The 20917-nt window shown below is 35.3% G+C and overlaps 1 long non-coding RNA gene across 1 annotated transcript in view; it reads right to left on the minus strand.

Moving 5' to 3' along the window:
- LOC127204562 (uncharacterized) overlaps positions 1–20917 on the minus strand; it is a 956944-nt gene that overhangs the window by 924559 nt on the left and 11468 nt on the right. The window lies entirely within an intron of this gene.

Raw genomic sequence — 20917 nt, forward strand, 5'->3', positions numbered from 1 at the left:
TCATCTCATAGAAAACCAGCTGTCATATAGAAAATTTAATCAAGCAACATGGCTGCTCTGGCAAAGCATTACATCCAAAGACATTCTAGGTTTATGTGATCTGGATGGAACACAGACATACTCTGGATTACAGTATAACCTGACTGGAATACAGACACACACTTGGGACATGCCTTTAATCCTATATGATGAAGGTAAGTTTAGTTTATATAAGGAAATAGTCATAATTGAAAATGATGTCTAATTGAAGGGAAGAAACAATGCAAAATAAGAGAAAGATTTGACTGAATGATTCAGAGATGGGATATGCCCAACTGTCATGAGAACAGTACTGGAAAGGGCTATTTAAGAGCAGTGCAGGGAGAAAAAGGTTTTACCCAGAGTGTCTTTCTGGGGCAGTTTTACAGAAACAGGTTGCAGATAGAAGAAGCAAGACATGGATGAAGACAGAATGAGACAGAATGAGAAGGAGCAGAAATTAAAATATTTTTCCAGAACTATTTTGAGGCCAAGAAGAGCAATTAAGTCAGAAGACAATTAACGGAGGTTCAAACAGTCAGTTTGGAGAGGGGTTTTGGCAAGAATAGCTTAGATGATCCCACCAACAAGAGCTCAGGAACAGTTACAAAGGACTGGGAAAGGGTTTTTTCTTCTCATAGGAGGAAACAAAGACACCATTTACAAACTCTGCATCAGATCCACTTCTACCATAAGTGAAACCCTCACTGTGATTGTTTACCAGGTTTCAGATATCTGACAGGAAATTGGTTGAGTAAATTTTTGCTCACTCTTGGCACAATTTGCTGAGAAGACTAATAAGCCTACCAACAATTTGAGACATATTTTGGTATCTGTTTTACTTTGCCAAATATTATCACAGACACTGTAGTATGATACCTTCATATGATTCCGACAGGACATGACAGGAATAGTTATGGCCAGCTCATTAGTGTGCTTTTTCAAAGATTTTCAGTTGCTTATATGTCATACATTCACAATAATAGCTGTATTGAAAGCATTTTGCATTATGGTTCCTTTATCTATACTGATATGCATCATATACAAGCCAAATTATGGCAAAGCATGGGTAAGGTACTTTAATATAGAACAAAGCTTGCAGAGAACAGTATGCATCGAGGTCAGCTCATTTGTATCATCTTAATCTTGTTTACCGCTAGTTTAAGGATAGCTCTTCCTTGATGGGGTTGTTTTCTTTCTATAAGTAGATTTGTTAGCCAGTGGCAAAGCGCAGTAAACATATTCAGTTACATTGCAAATGGATTTCCCCAAAGAATGTTTCAAAGGCAAAAATACTGGGTCTAGAAAACTTCAGAAACAACAGCAAGGACATGCATGAGGTGTTCTCAAACTTCTCAAGACACAAACACAGTATCTAGGTTGGACAATTTGTAATGAGTTCCTCACTCTTGTTTGTTGGTTCGCATACCTGACGCATTTGAACTTGAATTGAGAGACGATACAAAGTCATACTTTTAAGATGTCTCAATAGGTAAAGAGCTTCCTGCACAAACACAAAGACCTGAGTGCAGATCCCCAGCATCTGCAAAGTGCCTATTACTGCTCCAGGTTCAACTAAAGGCCCTTTCTCAGTGAGAGAGGGGTATGGAGAAAGAAAAGAAAGAAGGAAGAAAGGAAAAAGAAAGAAAATAAGGAAGAGAGAGGAATTAAGGAATTAAGGTAGAAAATATGATGTACTACTGTTTCTCTTTGCCACTCATGAGAACCTGAGTTTGATTGCTGGGAAAGGCTCCCACAAGTTCTCCTCGATCCATCTTACTGCTGTGCCAAGAGGTCACACACACACACACACACACACACACACACACACACACACACACACACACACACCATAGTTAGATACACGTGAACAAAATAAGGTAGAAAGCAATAGAGGAAACATCTCTGCATGAGCACTCTGCAACACCTGGAAACATGCAAACATCTCATGCAAATATACAAACACCACACACAAAACTATATGATACACCAACATTTACTCTTGGAAATTTCATTTTCTTATAAATATTAAAATAGATGCTTTAGGTGGGATACTTGAAATAATTCCAACCCCTTCTCTCTCTCTCCTGTAGCACACAGGTTATAATATAAGCCTGGGAACTTCATTAGGTTCCTGCTGTGATATGGTGCCTCCTTTTTCAGCTTAGTCTCTATCACACAAAAGAGGATAAGATTACCAGTTGTCACTGCTGGCAGCCTATGACTCCAACAGGGAGAGGTTTTATAAAACCCCAACATTCCCTATAATGAATCACCTCAGCACTGAGGTAGACAGAACCACCACCCACAGCTCATGGCATTTCTTAGGCTGAAAATCAATTTTATTTCGTATTTTGGAAGTCATTAATGAGCCCAGAACTCAAAGAACTATTTAGAATTTCTTCTCTAAGACCTCACAGGATTTCTAAGTAACAACTTTGTTCTGTGTGAGCCCTTCTTTTGCAAACTACCTCCAATATCTACTAATGATCCTGCATTGGGAATACAAACCATCTCTGTCTGGATATGTGTTGAAGTTCTCAATATCCATTATCTATGTGGGGATATGTGTGTACATGTATGTAATAAAGACATAAATTTTTTATGTTTACATTATTTAATGCTACAAATTATAATAGTATTAGTTACAGTATTCATTCTCCTCCTAGTCATCATCATTTATTCAGTTCCTTCATTGACAGACAATCCCATAATTAGACAGTCCTATACCCACTACATCCTTTACACACCATTTACTCATCGGAAAATTGTCTGCCTTGCACTGTATTTATCTGATTAACAAATTCGGTTTTGGAAGGCCAATGAGACATATTATCCAACTTAGAAAAAAGTATTTTATATTCTCTAAAAGATCTTTAAAATATGAATACTTCAAACACAAAGAATTTCATAGATTAAAATTTGATGTGTAAATTTTTCTTCATAGTGTATTATCCAGTAAAAAAATAGATATACTTAACTTAAAATGTGCAGTCTTTTTGGTTGCACCCATGCAACGATTCTTTTTTCTTTATGTAGACTAAACAAAATGATCTAAAACTGTCTTTAACTCCCACAAATACAATTACAAGAATATAAGAGGATACTGAACACACAAAGACAGCATAAGCGGCCATTTCACATAAAGGTAAAAGGATCCTATTAAAATGTTGAAGAGTTCACTTGATAACAGCTGATTTTCACTTTAAAAAATTTAACAGCTAAGCTTACAAAAATAACCCAATTCACACATTTAGAAGAAAAAATATGCATGAGAAAGTCACATGTAAATTAATTCAACTCAGTGAAGAAAGTGTGTTAGCAAAGAAAATTTGAATTTAAGGTTAACAAAAGGAAATATTACAGTGAAATCATAAATCTATAAATATAAATATTAAATGAGACAAGATCATCCCAAACTGAGGTAGTCATTTGAAACTATTCAAATAATTGTTTTCTTAAAATACAATACAGTAAAGAAATTAACATAAAAGTAAATTTTATTACATAAAAGTCAAAACAGAGGCAAATATGCAATACTTTTTGAAATTCCTCTTTTGGTTTATTAAAATTATGTTTCTCCCTGAAAGTCCATCCCTCAGCTGGCACCATTAGCTGTAGAGAGGCTTTCTCCTACAGCAGATCGGAAAAGATACAGAGACACACAGCCAGACATTACCCACAGAGAGAATATAATTTGGGATCTCCAAACAAATCTCTCTCCACAGGGCTCAAAGAATCATGGGGAAAAGGAGACAGGAAGACTGTAACAGGCAGAGGTGATGAAGAACACCAGAAGAACAAGGTCCTCTGAAACAGCTAAGTAAGAAACATATGAGATCATAGAGATAATAGCATCAAACACAGGCCTTGCATGGGTGTATACCAGGTTCACTGCATATATATTATAGCTTTTAGCTTAGTATTTTTATGGGACTCCTGAATATGAGAAACAGTACATCTCTGTCACTCTTGTTCCTGCTGTTGGGACTCTTTTTCTTCTGTTGAGTTTCCATATCCAACTTCAATATGATAGCTTTTGCTTTATTTTATTATGTTTTATTTTGTCACATTTGTATGTTAGCTCTTATAAGCCTGTTCTTCTCAAATGAGAGACAGAAATGAAGTAGATCCCTAAGAGAGGGGAGAACAAAGGAGGAGAAACTGAGACGAACAGAGGAAGAGAATACTATAATCAGGATATAATATATGAGACGTGACTCTAGGTTGAATAAAATTTAAAAAAAAAGTTTCCTTATAATGTTCGGCACGGCTACAACGGGCAGATTCAGTAGAATGCACAAGTGTGTACGTCAGTATTAAAGGGCCTGAAGTAAAGGCACAAAACAGTAAAAACTCCAGCTTATATCTCTGCTGCCTTCATAAAGATGGTAAGAGGTGTGTTACAAGAAAGAATGCTAAATATAGACTTTCATGTGCCAACCTCAAATTGCTATATTCAGCTCAATAAAAAAGTGACATATTAAAGAACATTCATGGAGTGAAAATATTCATGAAAGATGTCACAAAGCACTTTTTCACAGAAAGCATGAAAATCACATGGTAATTCTTCATAAAGTAGCTTTTGAGACCAAATCCACTGTAGTTACAAAGGAAAGAAGCCACGGTGGCATGAGGAATCTAAAGGCCTGAAATAAATTCTTTCATGTTTTAACAGGTTGTTTCTAGTAATACAATATTTTTAAAAACTAAAATGAATCAATAAGTAAAGAAGACACCTCATGTCCTCTTACTGCTTAGGAAAAGTAGCTGATAACCCTAAATGATGCCTGAATCTAGCTTGTGTGCATAAGAAACACACATAGACACATATGCATAACCAACTCTCTTTAGCAACTGCTTGTCATCAACACAAATTTTAAGACTTGCAGTTATTCTATTCATTAAGATATTTGCATTGAATTTGACCCTATAAAATAGGAAATAGCACCCTTTCATCCATCATTTGGTATCTTACATGGAAATATCCGAACCGCACTCCTCCAACATAATGAAGATAGAAGCTGAAGACAGAATATTTTATCAAGTTCCTTAAAATACACATTTCTGTGAATAGAATATGGATGCTATATTTGAACTTATGCCTTCAACAGCAAGACACTTGAGGTGTTATTAAATCAATAGAGTAAAGGTAAAGACAGAAGGAATCAGGAAGCAACCCATTATGACATAAGACACATAAACAAATCAGAAGTTCTGACAGTAAAAGTCACTATGTTCATCTGCCAGGAATCTATAAGCCACATATCAGAAGCTTTGGTTTCTGTAGATGACTTCCCCTGTCTTCAAACACTAAAATATTTATCACCAAACTATCCTGAAAAAGTTATATACACCCACGGGTACTTAACAGATAGATAGAAGATAGATAGATAGATAGATAGAAGATAGATAGATAGAAGATAGATAGATAGATAAATAGATAGATAGATGTTAGATAATATAAAGACAAAAATAAATTGCTATGGAGAGAACAGAGCTCAATGAACACAATGTGCCAACCTCAATTATATGAGGAAGTGTATGGTAGATGTTATATGTTATGTTTGAATGTTAAAGAATTTTTTTTATTTTATGTACATGTATGGATACCTGACTGTATGTATATGCAGTTACCATAAAGACCGTGAAAGGGTATTGTACACTTTGGAGCTGAAGCTACAAGCATCTCTTAGCCTCCTAACATGGGTTCTAGAAAGCAAATCCAAGTCCTTGACAAGCCAACAAGTGTTCTTTTTTCTTTTTCTTTTTCTTTTTTCTTTTTTTTTCTTTTTTGTTTTTTGGTGTTTTGTTTTGTTTTGTTTTGTTTTGTTTTGTTTTGTTTTGTTCTGTTTGTCTGTGTAGTCTCAGCTGTCCTGGACTCACTTTGTAGACCAGATTGGCTTTGAGCTCACAGAAATCTACCTGCCTCTGCCTCCCGAGTCCTGGGATTAAAGGAATGCGTCACCATGCCCAGCTAAGTGTTCTTAACCATGGTACCATATTTCAGACCTTAATATGCTCTATTTGATTCAAAGAATCTTACCTTAATCATGAAAATTTACTCATAAAACAGCACTGATAACAAATGAAAGAATTCAGAGGAGAAGGAAGGACAGGAGAAAATGTTAACATCTTGAAGCAGCATATGCCCCTTTACTAAAAGATTCTTATACAAATAATCAGTCCACTTATACAGAAACTCTTTGGTGTATTTGCTGTTCTTTCAGAAAAGAAATATGAGAATTCAAGAAGCTTGTTGGTCAATTGCAACAGGCCAGCGCGTTCTGCATTCATCTTCCCTCTGGGTCACCCTGAACAAGATATTCAAAATGTAGAAGTGAGGAAGTGAGCTCTATGTCCACACTTCCACATAGTCTACCTAGTGAGGAAACAACTTCAATACTGTGTAAACATGCTAAGCAGGTACAGATTAAGTAAAAAGCTCTGTACAAAAAGCTGAAAATACAGTGCAGGGCCAGAAATGGAATCCAAACAGATTAAAATTCATATTCTTTGTTTACCAAGTGGAGTTACATATCATATATAAGAAATCTAAATAATATTTATAGTTAAGATCATCATGCCTAATAATTAATAAACTACAAATGAGAGTATTGCATAAGACCTAAAATGTCATATGAGAAGTATATTTGAGAGTAAATATAGCCTTTCATTGTAAGACAGTCCAGTATCATCTTCACTGTTAGCCTTCAATCCCATACCTCCACAGCACCATGTTTACACAGTGAATGGTCTCTCAGTAGAGAATTAAGGAATCGTCTTGGTATTGTTGCTGGACTAAGATCACCCAGTGTGCAATTAGACAACATATTGAAGATCATAAGTCTCCAAATCCAAGATCTAAGACATTTCTAGAATAATACAAAATAAATAATAGAATAGTCATGAACAAGAGAATGGTTCAAAAAGTGGAGATTTTCCACGTAGTTACTGTCTTATAGATTCTACTAAGGAGTTACACAAGCAGCCAATGCAGGGCAATTATGGTGCCACTGTAGCTTATCTATGAAAGGATAGCTAAATAAGCCAAAAATAACTCTCTGTTATTGGCAAAAGAGGCTTTCTCACAAAATATAAGCCTATATGTTGTCATCCAGCATGTGGTGTGTGAGAGGCCTTGGTGCCAGGCACTGCAGGCTGGTCCAGGCAGTGCTTGGCTCCCGACAAGAACAGACAGACCTCAGGATCAAAGGTCCCAAGGGCTCATTTCTCCAGCAGGGCAGCTAGTGTGCTTTAGGGGCTCTGGACCACAGAGTGTACAGCAGTGGTTCACCCTGGCCAGGAGTAAATGGAGTCTCAGACAGTCATGGTGAAGGAATGGTGAGGGGATTATCCTGTGGACTATGGACGGGGGATAACTTCTAGGTATGACTAGAAGTCATTTGATGGAGCCTAGCATCTCTTCAGCATACAGCAGAGTACTTCCATGAATTCTCTGTGTTTAAAAAAATCTGGCCTGTAATCTTCCCTAATGGCTATGTGTAGCTCCTTACAAGATCCAGGGATTACCAAATCAGGTGGTGTGAGAACCCCTGCTGAAAAAAGGGAGTCTGCCTTCATGGACCAAGTACAAAAGGGTTAACTGGAGAAGTCAGACTTCAACCTTGTTCAGCAGAGTCCCACAACATGTGAAATTTTTTAGTAGTAGAACAATATATTTAGATTTTAAAGATAGATGATTAAACAGTATATAATACTCAGAACTGAACATAGCTCATCATTAAATGTATTTTGCTGTACATAGAGTTGATAAGTACACATCAGTATGAAAAATTATCTTTAATATGTTCAAAGTGAAGCAGAAAGGTATTAAAAGGTCTCAACATTTTATTCAACTACCTGGTTTTATTTCAGCAAAAGTCTCTCTAACTTCTTATCTAAAATATAAATTTCACAACAAAACTGCCTGGGCCACCTTTTAATGGCACATATATCAAAATCTATCTTTTTCTTTACACGAGGAAATATTACCTGATATGTTAGTGTAACAGAGCTGTTTCAAAGCATGGAGGATGGCACTGAATAGGTACATGCTCTCTGACTTATAAGGATAGATTCAAAGAACCTTTTAGTATATCCTCTCTAGGGCGTCATGTCTAACATAGGGCTTGAAATATTAGTAAAGATAGAATCATACTTAACTGAAAATCAAGTAATGCAGTGAAAAAAACTTTCCCTATAACCTGAAAAAGAGGAATGAAATATGGGTAGCTGTAGTATAGGACAAATGAAGTTAGAGAAATCTTTCATCAGAGGAACTGAAAGTCTCTTTGAAAGAGAACAGCCTAAAAGAACAATGTACTAATCTTGACCCAGTGACAGAGCTTTAGTCTCAGCCAAAGAAAGGACATTCTGAATGAAATGTGGAATCCAGCACTCAGATTAACCTGGATTTGGTTTCACATTGAAATCTTATGGAGCAAAGAAATATGGGTAAAGGAGCTTATAGGTAAAAGAAGGAGCTATTTCAATAGAATGTCATAACGAAGCACAAAAGAAAACTGAAAAGAGGATGGAGGAGACATTCTGTCTGGTCCTGTTCAACAGTGTATCACTATGGCAACAGTGCATGGATCCCAGTACTGCCACTATGAGAAATAATGGAAACACGAGCCCCAGTGGAAGCCAACGGAGAGAGAGGCACTGCTGGATGAGATGGCCTTTATGAGCTTTAGCATGAAGATGATTTACTTGGCGCAAGGTCTAGCTAAAAGTAGAGAAGAGAAAAAAGCGTTAGGAGAGGTCGAGTGATAGCTTACAGAAGAGCACATGAAATGTATTCCTAGGAGTCTTCAGAGCATACAGTAATATATTTTAATATTTATGTTCCTCCATTTGTAGGCACTATATAAAATGAAGAAAATCAAGTTAAAGGAAGTACAAAAGGTAATTAAAACTAAGCAAATGGGCCAGGTCTAATATTCTACATTTGAAAGTATGCCAACTGCAACAGCCATAATCATAAAAATCAAACTTCTGAAGCATATCCCATAAATACAAAATGATAATCAGCAGGATTCAAATTGTACTATGGTAAGAAAATGTATGAATCAGAATATTTAGTTTGAAGTACATATCTGATTCTCATTTTGTGGGAGGCAACAATGCTAATAGTGAACTCAGGGCTCACCTGTGTTAAGCACTACTTCTGAGAATAGTTCTAGCCTTCACAATACTTATGAAAACAGATTAAGGCTTATTAATAAGAGTTGCCTACAAGGAAATTTTTTAAGTTTAAAAAATCAACTTTGCTGATACTTAATCAATATGATTATAGCATAGTGTGTATACTATTCTGTCTTTGGTTTTTTGTTTTGTTTTTTTTGGGGGGGTCAGGGTGTCTTTTTAAAATACTTTTTATTTAATATATTTTTATTTTTACATATGCATTTCTATTATTACAGATATGTACTATAAACTACCTATAGCAAAAAGAACCATGACACAATCAGGAATTATATAAAACATCTATTTAGACCTAAAAACATCTTAGCACCTATACAACTATTTTGTTTTTCAATAAGTGTACATTTTGAGCTTAATTCACATTCTCTACTGCATCAGCGGGTTTTTTTCTGTCATATTACTGTACAATATTTTGTGATGGGAACAAATTATAAAGTGCGTGTTCATTATCTATCAGTTTATTGTTGAAGTACATTTTTCTTACATAAGCAACAGACAAATTTAAACTTCATTTCATTGTCACACTTACTATTGCTAGTATTGAATTACACAGCCAGTATTAGCTGGAACACAGATGCGGATTTGGTTTACCAAAAAAATGTAATACATTGCATGATAGAATGCAAATGCCCTCTCTTTCCCTGCCTTCCCTAGCTCCCAGTTCATGACCTGCTCCCTCTCTCTCTTTCCCTCATTCCTTTTTTTTTTTTTTTTTTAATTTCCCTCTTCAGTTTGATATTGCATAGTGATTTATTTTGAATTGGAATATTCCATCCAGGAGAAACTTCCTCAAGACTGGGGTAGGAAAGAAAACAGAAAATACCAAGTTCTAGACTGTAATTAACTCACACATTTCAGGAAGGTCCTGAATTTAAAAGTACCCACCTCACAGTCATCTAAGGACTAATAATTGCTGGGAAAAGAAGTCTCTGACCAACCAAAGTGTCTTCACAATGATCAGTGAGCTGCAAGGATGAAACTTTTGTGACTTGTCACTCGTTCTGGGTTGTTCTTGTAAGTGATGATACTGTTTTTGTGTCAATGCATACTTCTATAATCAACTCCAATAAACTCAATGGTTAGCTGAGTTGACTTTGGGGGAATCACTACTTTGGTCTGTCATCAGTGCCCTGTCAGAGGTAACTGGATTTTTGTTCAAGGATTTTAAGAAAAAAACCACAGAGTACATTTAGGGACATAGCATAACTTTAAGGGAAAGATATAAAATTACCTAGTATGCATTTGAATGGCCACATTAGGCCACACACTGCTGCACATAAGCAGGCTCAGGAGGGCACACTCTGCTGCTCATAAAAGGCCACTGTAGTTCACACACTGCTGAAGGAAGGTTTTCACTGAATTCCATCATTTTCTCTAGTTGTGTTTTATATTTAAAAAACTATTTAAAAAAGCATATGCCTGGGGCTGGAGAGTTGGCTCAGAGGTGAAGAGCACTGGCTATTCTTTCAGGTCCTGAGTTCAATTCCCAACAACCACGTGGTGGCTCAAAATCATCTATAATAAGATTTGATGCCTTCTTCTGTTATACAGTCATACATGCAAATAGAGCACTCATATACATAAACAAATCTTTAAAAATTTAAAGATTAAAAAATAAAGATGATATGGACTCAAAATGAGCAGGATTCAGAAATTTATGGATTATGGAGCTCATGCTAGAAACTCTTTAAGTCAGAATATCTTCTCTTATAGACATGATTTTACTTATTATATGATATCATTAAATTGCCTTGCTGGGAGATGCCACACCATGAACAAGAGCCACTTACTATTATAAGATCTGGATGGCATGGTGGTCTGACTTCCTGTTTATTCACGAACTACCATTTCCTCCCTTTTGTTTGGAGGACACTTAGTGAGTCAATTCTATGGAAGTAAGTCTTTCTCTCACTGTCCTTACTCTGTCTTGCCATTCTTCTAAGCAATAAGCAGAAGATGAATCTTACATGTAATCTATCACAGCCTTTAAGCAGACCTTTCCAGGTCCAGTTAGACATGACATGATCAAATTTAGTACCCTTGCCATGACACTTCAGACTTGCTGGAGACGAATGCAAAAACATACGCCTGAACCACTCACAGATGTGTTGTTCTTAAAGTCTCTTGGCTAATAAACCCTAGACTTTGTAGCTAAATACTGAGATTACTCTTGTGAGGAGACAATTAGCAGAAGGCCTCCCCTTGAAAAGAGCATTGTAAATATTAGAGAAAAGTGAGACAGAAACTTATTTTAATGATTGTAATCATCATCATCATCATTATTGTGTGTACACGACGTGTGGGGGATAGTGGTGGTGGCAAGTAAAACACAGGTTTCAAGATCAGAAGACAAGTATGTAAAGTCCATTTTCTCCTTACATTTTTATCTGAGGGTTCTGGGTGTGAAACTCAGGTTGCCAGGATTGTCAGGCAAGTGTCTGTACCAACTGACAATCTTGCCAGAATCCAGGGAAAAAAACCTTCTTATTCCCCACGCTCAGCTCCCCAGGAATAGAGAGGTTCGATAGCCACAGGAAATGCTTTCATGGGAAGGAGGTCTGATTGAATGGAAAGTACACAACCAAGACCAAGGAAGACACTCAAATCTGTGAAGAAAAAAATGAGCCAGATGGTGTGTCCTATTCCAATGTGCTCCTGGGGACACTAAACTGCTATTCTCAAATTATTAGGGAAAAGTTTAAAAGTCTGCTTTTCTTCCCTCTGAAAATAATGCAATGGAAGAAACTGATTTTTTGTTTGTTTGTTTGTTTGAAAAATGTACTTGTATGAGAAAGTGAAACAGAACAAAAAATTTGCAACATCTTTAAGGAAAAGGATTTGACCTCAATTATGGGTAATAGACAAGTCAATAGATGAGACTCATTGTATCTCGGTATATTTGTTGCCAGAATACACACTTACAATGGCCAGTGGACCAAATCTGAAGATCACAGGCTTGTGCTATGAGCAGGACTTTCCATAATATCATGAGATAAAGATCTCCCACAGTAAAGATTATGATCTAGATGGTTTGTATAGGGCCTGAGATGCTAACATTTTTTTTTCTTTTGAAAGATGTAGGAGAGATCTCACTTTGTAGTCCTAACTGGACTGAATTTACCATGTAGATTAGGCTAGTCTGGAATTCACAGATATCCAAGTACAAAGATTGTAGGTATGTATCACTATACTTAGCATGAGAGGGATGCTGCAACTCTAAAAAGACCATATGTTGGTGATTTCCATGTTCTGACTATGAACTATGATTTCAAAAATATATAAAATAATGTTGCTCTTGTATAAGCCTGTGAATAAGTAAATGATCATCTGAGTGGACATCACAGTGGAAATTCCTGTAATAAAAGCTGTGAAGACTTATTTTGCTTCTGTAATACTCTGGGTGTAAAAGAAATAAACACTGAACATTCCTTGCTTGACTATTAGGATAAAGAGGCATTCACTGTATACTCGCAGGCTCATTATCCCTACACCATCAAGCTGAATTGACAAGAGAACAGTGTTTTTTGAGGTTACCAAGTGTGAAACATTTCATATCAATATGGAGATTAATATTCTTAGAATTTTGGCAGATAAATATCACTTTGGAACTCAGGCCAAAGAGATGTTAATGAACTACTTTCAGATGAAGAGAAAACCTTGAAGTAAAATCTACATTCCTATGAAAAATGGCATTCAAACTTATTTTAACCTTGACAAGGTCTCATTTTTTTCTCTCCTTATTGCAGAGACAAATTATATTCATAAAACAATTACAGGAATTTGTACCTTCCCCAAAATCGTGCTCATTCTTTCCACAGAAACTATTTATTTCTCCTTACCATTATAAGGAGAAATTTAAAACAAAAATTGCTGGCATACAGAAAAATGAAGTTATTGTTGGAAAATTAAGCATTGAGATCCTTTCTTTCTAAATAGAGTAAACTCCAATCTGAGCATTCTTTCCGTTTCACTCTCTTGCCTTATTCACATAGGCATCCCACCCAAAGCAGTTGCAGTCTAGGTTAAATACACCTTAGCAAGAGAGTTATGTAATATTTTATTGTAATTAAAAGGAGATTACCACAAGTTTTAAGAAGACATTTATTCTCCATTTCATTTAAAAACAAGTAAAGGAGAATTGTGACTGCATATGTCTCAAGAACAGAGAAGATGTAATTTCTGCAGTATTTTAATAAGCACACCCAACACTCTTGACATTTCAATCTTCAATCACCTATATTCTAAAGGACACACACCTGTGTAATCAGTATATCAAATCAGTGTAAATACAAATGAGAAACTCAACACAGCAGCCATAATGTACCGTTAGTGAGTTTTAAGAGAAGTCATGTCCTTTGACATATGACCATGAGAGGCAGAAAGGCTTTCAATAGATTGCTATGCTCCTTAAAGACTCTGGTACATTGTTGGAGTTTTGTAGCTGGCAGTTTAATGAGAATGAATGGCTTGCAATATCTGGGTCTGACCCAGTTAGTCCTTCTCCCCACCACCAAGTGGGAGACTGGTTTCCAGGTACAAAGTCACACTCTCGCTGCAATTATTGTGCCAAATGAGGCATCGCGAGGTAATTACCAGTTCAAAGGTGTGTAGTAAGGGCAGCTGGTGACAAAATATTTGACATGTTTGTCCTAAAGTATAGACACATATTTCAGATTCTTTGGCTGGGTACTGAATGAAATGAAAAATACCACTTCTTTAGAGAACCATTTGCACTTGAAAGTTGTAGAATGGATCAAAGTTTACTTTCATCCTTGAAGATGTGAAGGGAAGTCAACTTAGTTATTGAAATGGATACTATTACTGGAGACAATAAGATTATGTAAGACTCAGAATATAAATAACCTCTTTGCTTATATTTTATGGTTCTTGACCTACGTGATAACAAAAATGAGGCTTAGATCAAATAAAAACACCCATGAACATGGTACTGCCTCTATAGGAATCTATACCACTGTATTATTATCTAGGCAGCTAATTTAAGCAGTACTTTTTAACATTAATTGCTAATTAAAGAAAATTAATAGTGTAAAATTTCTTAAAGGTTAAGGTGAACAAAAAATATAACAAGGCAATTTATAGCTAATCACATATATTTTCATATTTTTTCCAATAACCATTACTTGCAATTAAGACGAAAGATCCATGACAACTGGCCGACAGCTGGTAAACAATCTTACCTCTAAATCTTGGCAAGGCAAAGCAAATCCACCCAGAGTCCTTCAGGAGTACCTGCACCCTTCCCAGTGGGCTCACCAAACAAGCTATAGCCCACGGAAAGTCATTCTACTACACTGCACAATTGTGTCTGTGTCTTAAGTACATTTTCCTCACATCGTTCAGTGGTGGTGGGACTTTTATTTAATGTCTGGCTGTCATTATCCATTTCTGTAACAAATTAAAGTGTAATAGAGTGCACGTGTTGGTGATGTGCATTGGCAGTTTTCTAAACGACACTCTAAAATGAGTTTTGTAAAACTTTCCACCAGCTACAGCTACTTTATTGATATATACTTTATAGTAGAGTATCTTATTGGAAATTGCAGGTGAGAATTTCTTAAAACTTACCAATAGAAGTATAAAATCTAGTAACATAGAAAAAGTCCTATAGTGGTCCAGTGTATGTTAATCAAAGACCTCACCATACCTACAATAGCTAAGGGTATATTGCTTAAGACTGTATCACACATGCACTAGTCAAGCACATGTTGATTAAGACTACAATGCAAATATAATAATTCAGAGTAGACAAAATACTATACCACACATTCAATAGTATAGTATATATTAGTTAAAGACTAATATATTCCAGCATGTGTTAAGACTACATCATAAATGCAATAACCCAGTAGGTTGAAACTACATCATACATGCAACAGTCAGTTTATCTTCATTAACTATTACCCATATGTCCAACAGTTCATTAAGGATGATATAACTAATTATAGTTCATTAAGACTACAAATTGAAGCCTAGAAATTAATATCATCTTTATCACTGATTAAAATTATTATTGATATATTTAAGAATTTTATTTCCTCTAAAAAACTATTACTTCTAATATTCAATAATCAAACGTATTCATATGTTTATTCTTATTTGTGATAACTTCATCTCTAAGGATACCTTAGTGAGGAAAACAGGGTGCTGTTGTACAGGTGAAACATTTGAAAGCATTCTAAAACTGATAACTTTCTCCAGGTTCTAATAAGCAGTGGAGTTGGAATTGAACTCTGAAATTTAAATAGACTCCTTCTGATAATGGTTTCCATTAACACTATTGAAAACAGTGACACTTCTCATTTTATAGAACTTACACTGAACATGAATGCTAATAAGTGGTGCTCTCAAAAACCATTATGTTCATGTGTAAGGCCCATGCATAATGTTATGCCTCCACACATGTGATATTTCGCTAGTTCTCACTTACTGTGCCCTGAAACAGACAAGTTGTAGACTCGGTCTTTATATTTTGGCAATTACCAATATAACTTTTGGTTGTAAACAACCTATTTTATACTAATAATCAGAAAGTGAATTTTAAGGGCAACAGTTAATAAAGACAAAAAGCATAAGTGCTGTAGATGTAGTCTCATTCTTAAATGTTCTCATAATTTAATAATGTCACTAATTATTTTATTAATAAAATGAGCATTGTCTAATCATTTGACACCAAACTGAATGCAATGTTACACATCATGGAGGAGTCAAGATGGAACAAGGGAAAAAGCTAGTAGTGAAGAAGGAACAATAATGGAAGGACCTTTAAAAGAAAATATGTTCATGGTAAGAGCTCCACTGCACAGTACAGTTGGGTATCTTTTTATAGCACCTGCAATTCTTACTTGTCACATTTGGCTACAAGAAGGAACACACTTGACCCTGTGCAGCATATGACTGCACATACCACGTCCCCAGTACTGTCTTGTATTTCCTCAAGGAAACCAAATCAAACCAGAAAATGCAGGTATTTCCTTTACAGACCAGCTACAAGCAGACTGGAAACTTGACTATGTTTGTGACCATTGTAAAATGGTTCTCTCTAGAGTCTTTTGGTATTAGATATATATCAAGTGAAACACAAAGAGTTACTGGGGAAATGCATTATTATCAAGAGAAAAATAGTAATAATCACATGAAAAGGCTCTGAGAGAGCATTATTTCACAGAATTTTATGTATCTCTGTTTTTAAGCACATGTTCATATACATTTGTTTCCCTATATCTTATAAGATGTTATAATGTTGCTAAAATTAGTTTGTCAGAAATAAATGTCTTAAAAGGTATGCTCTGAATAAGTATACTTTGAACACTGTCAAGGTTTCAATTAAATGAATTTTTCTAAATTGATGTAATGATTCATTATTTGACTACAAAAGTTTTAAAAGACTGTTATTTCATTAATTTGGAATATAAACTAAGAGAAATTGAAAACTGGAATTGGACTATAATTAGCATTCCTCTGAAAATAATCCATTGTTTGAATTTTTTTTAATATTTTTTTCTTTTTTTTTATTAATTTATTCTTTTTTTATTAATTTATTCTTGTTACATCTCAATGTTTATCCCATCCCTTGTATCCTCCCATTCCTCCCCCCCCCCATTTTCCCATTATTCCCCTCCCCTATGACTGTTCCTGAGGGGGATTACGTCCCCCTATATATTCTCATAGGGTATCAAGTCTCTTCTTGGCTACTTGCTGTCCTTCCTCTGAGTGCCACCAGGTCTCCCCCTCCAGGGGACATGGTCAAATGAAATTTTTTAAGAAGTTAAAAGAGCTTGTTTTCAATTACAAAATAGTTTTATTTAAATAATTCTGTACAATAGCAATGAGTTTAATAATATAACTTAAATGGTAACAAAGGTTTCATCTACATCTGCTCCAAATCCCTGGGTACAAGAAACCCCATTGTAATAAGAAAATTAAAGTTATATTTCAGAATTAATGGAAATTATTTAAGTGTTTAGTCTCACATCATTTACAGCTAGCACATAAGCAAGAGGTATTTTGTTTTTGGCTTTTTTTTTTTTTTTTCTAGTAAGAACGCTTGCAGTTTAGATTAAGAATGTAACATGACATTAATAGACTAGTGAGTCTTTCTAGGTGGGCTTGCTTTCATGGTGTGTTGATTCTCTGAACAAATTTAGAGTTCTTCCTGTGAAAATCAGAACAGCTAATGCATTCCTGATGGCTGTCTGTGACGTCACATATAGGCAGTTGCTGCTCTCATCAAATCTCCTAGCAAGACTCATAAGAAGCTAAGATTGTTTTATCAGACAACTTCACCATGGATGTAATGACCTAAAAACCACAGACTGAAATAGAGCTGTCAAAATTCTGAAATGTTTATAACACATGAACATCCAATGTCTGTAGCTTAAAAGTATCAAGTTCATATTTTAAGCCATTCTTATTCATCTTAAAAAATATCCCATATTTGAAGTTATGATATATAGATTTGGCATACATATAATTCATTTTGAAACTACTAGCTCATTGACCTGATACCATAATTTAAAGCAAAAACAAACAAACAAACAATTAACAAAAAAAAAAAACTCTGTTCATGATTTCTGCTTAGAATGTGTAATAACACTTCAGTGGCAAGTACAGCAAAATGATAGGTATAGATTATAGACTAAATCAAGTAAAATTAAAAATCTATGACTGTTTACAAAATGGTGATTTCTTTTCTGAAAAAGTGTTAAGTTTCATGTTTGCCATTAAACACTGGGGAGACAGAGACAGGAACGTCTCAAATCTGCAGCCAGTATGGACCAAATAGTGACTTTAGACATCAAAACAAGATAAAGCAAAACAAAGCCACATAAAGTTACTACAGACATACTAGAAAATCGTTTCAGCTAGGAAAAAACTATGATAAAGAGCTTTTTGAAAATTTTGTTCTTTGTTTTTTGTGGGTATTTTTGTTTTTGAGACAGGGTCTCTCTATGTAGTCCTGGCTGTCCTAGAATTCTCTGTGTAGACCAGGCTGGCCTTGAACTCTGAGATCTATCAGTCTCTGCTTCCCAACTGCTGGAATTAAAGGTGTGTATATTATTATATAGTATTCAAGTGGGGTTTCTTTCATGTTGTAGGACCTAACAAGCTTCATGTTCAGCACCATATTCAAGACAGAGTGGGTGAGCATCTCAAAGCCCTATTTCATTCTAGAGACCACATAAACAGGGTATGGTAGCTCATACCTAAAATCTTGGCATCAGGGAGACCAGGAAACTATCCAAAGTTTGAGGTCATTCTTGGTAACATGAGTTCAAGGCCAACTGGGGTTACACGAGATTCTGTCCGACAGAAGCAAAAGAGGCACTAATATAACATCTGCTCACAAGAGTATGATTCTTGGATAGGGAAAACACGGAGAGAGGGGACTATGAATTAGATATAAAGTAAATAATTCAGCAGCAGCAGCAGCATAATAGTAGTAATAGTAGAAGAAGAAGAAAATGGTGATTCAAAAATAATAATAACATGAAATTCTTTTGGGCAACCACTATCAAGGGATCTTCTCTAGAGTCACTGATTTAGTTTTTTTGTGTTACACACACACATGCTTATGCATGCATTGTTATATATATGTATAAGACATATGTATATATGTATTGTTTTATAGTTATATTCAAATTGTACACCAAAAATAGCTACGAAAATAAATTATTACAAATTTTACAAATAATAAGACAAATAAACATCACTTTGCCTATAATCAGCTAGATATGACCACTGAATTAGGTTATACAAGACTGAAGGGAAAGTTCCTTGTAGACAAATCAGGATTCGAAATTTATTCCAGAGGCTACCTCTATTTGGTCCTGGAGATGAAGAGCATCCTCTAGGTGATGAATGAGCATCAAGGTAGCATATGACTACATCACTGAATGACCATGTAAATAATGTCATCACATAAGGTTGATCCTTCGTCTTAGGAATGATGTGCAACAAAAATAATTCTATCTTATTTCAGATACCTCTTCTGTGATTCATGGCTACAGGAGTTTTATCTATAGTCTAGTGTGTAAAATGTTGAATTATAAACGGTGAAATACTTATGTTTCTACTGCTTGAATTTTGTAAGTTTAGCACATGATTTGATAAGACTTTAAATGTATTTTATATGAAAATTATGAGGTGATTTGAAGTACAATCTCCAAATCATGGAGTTGGCTTTAGAATTATGATAAAAAAAAATAACCAAATAACCAAGGAATGACTGGTTGCCAACACAAGCATTTTTACTATTTACTTCAAAGTTTAGTCAATAATCTTGCATAAATCTTCAAAATATTCTACTTTTCATCTGTTTGCTACAAAATTGAGAAATCCAAAACTATAAAACAAACTAAGATAATTAAGATATTCTTCATGGACAGAGTAAAAGAGGATTCTATCATCTATGTTAATTATATTATGTTTTCATTAAGACCAAAACAGGTAAATTTTTTTCTCTTTTAATCAGAATTCCATCATACTCTTCCTTTTCTCTGGACAACAGATCAATTTTTTAAAAAATATTTATTTATTATGTATATAGTGTTCTGCCTGCCTGTATACCCATACAGCAGAAGAGGGCACTAGATCTCATTATATATGGTTGTGAGCCACCCTGTGGTTACTGGGAACTGAACCAGGGACCTTTGGAAGAGCAGCCAGTGCTCTCAAACTCTGAGCCATCTCTCTATCCCCCAACAGATCAATTTTAACAATCATTAATGTTAACAACTTATTTCAATAATAGGCTCTCCTGTGATTGTGAATTATTTGGACCATATTTCACTGGATGCAGTATCAACATTTCCATTGCATTGAATCATATTTTACTTGTAGCATGAATTAAGAGTCCCAACAACATCATCAATGGCCACTTATAATATGAAGTTGGAGGGCTAGGAATATGGCTAAGTGGTAAAATGAACACTTGTTTATCATGCACGAGGCTCTTAGTTATGTACCATGATCACACAAACTTTAACATAGTAAATAAAATATAAAGCTGTGACTACTTGGCTTAATAAATCATATCATTTTTAAATTGACCATCTTAGAGCTCCATATTTCAGCTGGATGAAGGTGAATGCTTGCAATTCCAGCATAGGAGAGGCAAAAGGAGAAAGATGATATTTTCAAATCCAGCCTAAAATTCATAATAAAAATTTCCTCAAGAAACTCAAGAGTTGGGTATAAATGAGTAAAGAATAAAGAGCGCGCATGCACACACACACACACACACACACACACACACACACACACACACACTAGCAATACAGATGAGAAAAATTGTCAAGTTTACAAAAGCTGGTCAAATGCTTTGTAAATTCAAAAATTTTACCAAAGTTCCTACTATGAAAGCTACATTAAAATAGAATCACTTCATATACTACTTTCCTTTTGTATTACAACATTGTCTTCAAGACTGATTTTGTGCTATACAGTATGCGCCACAGCCTGGAAAGGGCACCCAAATGCGTAAGATTGATGAGAATAACAAGACACATGTCACACTCAACAGATGTTACAGTCACATCCCCAGCAACAAAAACCTGGAGCTCAGCCAAATTGTGAGAAGGAAAGCATGTGTCTATAGAGGCTATGCTCCAGTAAGGAACTTGGACAGACCCAGGATGGCAAGCCAAAAGAGGCTGACCATTTCAGGATT

The sequence above is a fragment of the Acomys russatus genome, chromosome 2 (genome assembly GCF_903995435.1).
Source record: "Acomys russatus chromosome 2, mAcoRus1.1, whole genome shotgun sequence".
Taxonomy (NCBI): Eukaryota; Metazoa; Chordata; class Mammalia; order Rodentia; family Muridae; genus Acomys; species Acomys russatus.